The sequence below is a fragment of the Belonocnema kinseyi genome, chromosome 8 (genome assembly GCF_010883055.1).
Source record: "Belonocnema kinseyi isolate 2016_QV_RU_SX_M_011 chromosome 8, B_treatae_v1, whole genome shotgun sequence".
Lineage (NCBI taxonomy): Eukaryota > Metazoa > Arthropoda > Insecta > Hymenoptera > Cynipidae > Belonocnema > Belonocnema kinseyi.
The window spans coordinates 12,380,868-12,386,003 of record NC_046664.1 but is presented as its reverse complement, the minus strand read 5'-3'; the positions used below and the strand labels follow the sequence as shown (position 1 = coordinate 12,386,003).

General features: G+C 25.2%; 1 protein-coding gene across 1 annotated transcript in view; it reads right to left on the bottom strand.

Moving 5' to 3' along the window:
- The window catches only part of LOC117178253 (kanadaptin), a 41,694-nt gene that overhangs the window by 34,356 nt on the left and 2,202 nt on the right, over positions 1 to 5,136 (bottom strand). The window lies entirely within an intron of this gene.

The following is a 5,136-nucleotide window of genomic DNA, read 5'->3' as shown; positions in this document are numbered from 1 at the left end:
ACGAATTTTAAACAAAAATGCATAAATTGTTGACCAAACTGTTGAATTATTATTTGAAAAAATCTATTTTTTACCCAGAAATTGAATAGATTCATTTTCAATTTCAAAAAATCAATTTTATAGTAATAATTGAAAAACGTATTCAACAAAAAAGTTTAATAATCAATCAATTAGTTAAAATTTAAACCAAAAAGATGATTTTTTAACCATGTAAATTAAGTTTGTCAAAAAAACGCATTTTCGGCAAAATACATCAGTTTTTGACGAAACATTGGAATTTTCAGCTAAAAAGATAAATTTTAAACCAAAAACTTGAATTTTTAATTAAAAAGTTTCAATTTTCACCAAACATTGAATATTTTCAATTTCAAAAATTAATTTTCAACCCAAAATCATTTTCAACAAAAGAGTGTAATAATCAAGCAAATAGTTAAAATTCGAACGAAAAATATATTTTTTAAACGTGAAAAGAATTTTTCCAAGGACGATGAACTTTCAACGAAAATGCATACATTTTCGACTAAACTTTTGAATTTTCAAATAAAAAGATAATTTTTAAACTAAAAAGTTGAATTTTTAATTAAAAAAGGTCAATTTTTTATTTAAAAATATCAATTTTCAACAAAAAATGGAATAGTTTCAATTTTTAAAATTAGTTCCACTCCAAATTAAAAGAATTTTCAACAAAAGACATTAATATTCCAGCAAATAGTTGAAATTTTAATCAAAAGGATATTTTTTAACCATCAAAATAATGTTTCCACGCAAGACGAATTTTCAACAAAAATCCATACATTTTTTACTAAACTTTTGAATTTTCTACTAAAAAGATAATTTTTAAACCAAAAAGTGGAATTTTTAATAAAAAGATAAATTTTTTATTTAAAAATATCAATTTTCAACCAAAAATGGAATAGTTTCAATATCAAAAATTAATTTTCAACAAAAATTGAAAGAATTTTCAAAAAAAGTGTTTAATATTTAATCAAATAGTTAAAATTTCAACCAGAAAGATATTTTTTTACAAAGAAAATTAATTTTTCCACGCAAGACAAATTTTCAACAAAAATGCGGAAACTTTCGGCTAAACTGTTGAATTTTCATCCAAAAAGATAATTTTTAAAGCAAACAGTTTAATTTTTAATTAAAAAATATCAATTTTCAACAAAAATGGAATATTTTCAATTTCAAAAATTAATTTTCAACAAAATACTTGAATTTTTGATCAAACAGTTGAATTTTCCACCAAAGAGATCATTTTTATAGTAAAAAGTTGAATTTTTTATCAAAAAAGAATAGTTTTCAACAAAAAATGGAATAGTTTCATTTTCAATTTCAAAAATTAATTTTCCACCTAAAATTGAAAGCATTTTCAACCAAAGAGCTTAGTATTCCATCAATTAGTTGAAATTTTAACCAGAAAAATATTTTTTTAGAAAGAAAATTAATTTGTCCAAGAAAGACAAATTTTCAATAAAATACATGAATTTTAGACCAAACAATTGAATTTTCAACAAAAAAGATCATTTTTAAACTAAAAAGTTGTATTTTCAATTAAAAATATTAATTTTTACAAGAAATGGATTATTTTCAATTTCAAAAATTAATTTTCAGAAACAAAATACATTTATTTTTAAGCGAGAAAAATAATTTTTCAACCAAAAAATAAATATTTTTATTTAAAGCTAAGAAAAAAAACGAAGATGGTTTTCATCATTATCTGTTTTGCTGAAAAATAAGCATGTTTATTTTTTAGATTTGAGCGGGAAAATAATTGTATATTACAAAAAATAAATGAGAATCAGTATTTTTCATTTTTAGGTTTATTTGTTTTTTTAGGATATATAAATATTATATTTTTAAGATTGTGGAGAAAATGTTTAATTCAAATCAACATTTTAACAAAATATATTAATTTTTGAATAAAAAAGATAAGTTTTTAAGCAGAAATGGAATATTTGCATTTTCAGGTTCAAAAGTTAAACGTGTTTTGAACAAAATAGATCAATTTTAAATCAAAAAGATCAATTTTCAACTAAAATGACGAGTTAAAAAATGAATAATTTAATAATAAGGTACACATTTTAATCAAATAATTAAAGTTTTGAATAAAAAAAATTATTTCTTAACCATGAAAATTAATTTGTCCAAAAAATGCGAATTTTCAACAAAATACGTGAATTTTTGTCCAAAGAGTTAAATTTTCAACTAAAAAGATAATTTTTAAACCAAAAAGTTGAATTTTTAATTACAAAAGATTTATCTTTTAACCAGAAATTGAATAGTTTCATTTTCAATTTGAACAAATTGATTTTCAACTAAAAGTTTAAAACATTCAATAAAACAGGTTTAATATTCAATCAATTAGTTAAAATTTCAACCAAAAAGTCATTTTTTCACTATGAAAATTAATTTTTCCAAGAAAGACGAATTTTAAACAAAAATGCATAAATTGTTGACCAAACTGTTGAATTATTATTTGAAAAAATCTATTTTTTACCCAGAAATTGAATAGATTCATTTTCAATGTCAAAAAATCAATTTTCTATTAATAATTAAAAATGTGTTCAACAAAAAAGTTTAATATTCAATCAATTAGTTTCAATCTTAACCAAAAAGATGATTTTTTAACCATGTAAATTAATGTTGTCAAAAAACGTATTTTCGACAAAATACATCAATTTTTGACGAAACAGTTGAATTTTCAGCTAAAAAGTTAAATTTTAAACCAAAAAGTTGAATTTTTAATTAAAAAAGGTCAATTTTTAATTTAAAAATATCAATTTTCAACAAAAAATGGAATAGTTTCAATGTTAAAAATTAGTTCAACCCCAAAATTAAATGTATTTTCAACAAAAGAGTTTAATATTCAAGCAAATCGTTAAAATTTAAACCAAAAAGATATTTTTTTAACCATGAAAATAATTTGTCCATGCAAGACGAATTTTTAACAAAAATGCATAAAATTTTGACAAAACTGTTGAATTTTTAATTTAAAAATATTTTTTTTTAACCAGAAACGGAATAGTTTCATTTTCAATCATTAATTTCTAACAAAAAATTAAAAGCATTTTCAACAAAAGAGTTTAACATTTTGAACAACAATGCATACATTTTTGATCATACTGTTGAATTTTTTATTAAAAAAGATATATTTTTACTAGAAATGGAGAAGTTTTCAAAAAATTAATTTTCTACTAAAAATTAAAAACATATTCAACAAAAAAGCTTAATATTTAATCGATTAGTTAAAATTTCAACCAAAAAGATGATTTTTAACCATATACATTAATGTTGTCAAAAAGACGTATTTTCGGCAAAATAAATCAATTTGTGACTTTAAAACAAAATATAGTTTTTTTTTTATTTAGAACAAAAGATTTGGAAGCTTTTTAAGAATTGTGAAAGGCTTCAAAAGAATAAAAAAAAAACGTTTTCACAAGATTCCTAGGAAAATTGAAAATGAAAATTTTAAGGGAATATTTATATTTTGCAGGATCAAAAAAAAAAAAATTAATTCGTGCGTTAATCACTATTCATTTCAAGTCTATACCTATTTATTAGAATTAATAGATTTCAATCATTTTAAGGAATTTTTAAAATTTTAGAGATTTTTTAAAACTTCTAAGGCATTTTCAGGAGCTTTCAATTTGAATTATTTTGGGGAATTATAATCGTTTCCAAGGAATTTTTGTATTAATTTAATTAATTTGAAGTGATTTTAAAGGTTTTGACATATTTTAGGATAAACAATTTTCTCGAATTTCTGAAGGTATGGAACGATTTTACAGGACTTTCAAGGGATTTTAGAACTCTCAATGTATTTTAATACATTTTTCATTATTATTATTATTACACCATTAAGCCATTTCCCTTTAGGGGTAGGCGTGACTCACTCGGTAGGGGAAAGGAGTAGTGTGTGGAAGGGATGGAGATTTTTCAGATTGATCCTGAATTCTCGTGCTATTTAAGTAAATAACACGTTCGTTCCGCAACACTGCTCCGACCCAGGTTGCTGATCAATCTCTCTAGCAATCACCCCAAGCGAAGAACCTCACGAAGTCGTTATGAAAGGTTCCCCACTTGGATCCATTTTTAGCCAAGGTCTTTGTTTCAGGCGTTATTCACTCTACTGACACTCTTTTTATTAACTATTTGCCGCCGTACTTTCCTGTCCTGGCATACTTCTCTAGCTTCTTTTATGTCCATGCATTTTTTCATGCAGGCTCTCGTGTTTCTGTGACTTCTTACGTCTCTTCTAACTAGGGTCTCATTCACACATTCTAACCATTCTTTCCGTGGTCTACCTCTGGGCACGCTGCCATTTACTTTACCTTGATACACTTATTTCGTTAGTCGTTCATTTGGCATTCTCTCAACATGTTCGAACCATCTTAACCGATTTCTTTCCCATGTGTCTACTAGCGTCTCTTCTGCACCACATTCTTTTAGAATTATCTCGTTACTTACTTTGTCCGTCAGAGTTTTCCCGCATATTATGCGCATGAATCTCATGTCAATTCCGTTAATTTTACTCTTATCTTTTTCTTGATAAGTCCATCTCTCGCTACCGTATAGTACAGTCAGTACAAATATAGAATTATGTATTGCCATTTTAGCTTTATTTGATATATTTTTACTTCTGATAAGGGGACCTGCTCTACCAATAACCTTCTTACCTTCATTTATTCGTTTATCTAATTCCTCATCTATCTTCCCGTCCCTAGTAAATAAGCTACCAAGGTATACGATCTTATCAACTTGTTCAATTCTCTCATCATTTAATAAAATATTGTATAGTGTTTTCTCACTTTTTCCTTCGAACACCATAGTTTTTGTTTTATTTGCGTTAATTTTGAGGCCCATGCTCTTCATGCTTACATCTAGTTTATTCAATATTCTTTGTAGGTCTTCGATAGACTCTGCCATAACAACCTTATCATCTGCGAACGCTAACCCACGTACCCTTACTGTTTGGAGATCCACACCTTGTTCGTCGAAGAGAGCGATTCTTAAACACTTGTCCATATAACTATGAAGACATAACGCATCCTTGTCTAACTCCTTGAATAATATCGCAACAGTCACTCAGTTTCCCATTCACTCTTACACTCGCTTTGCTACCTGTATATATTG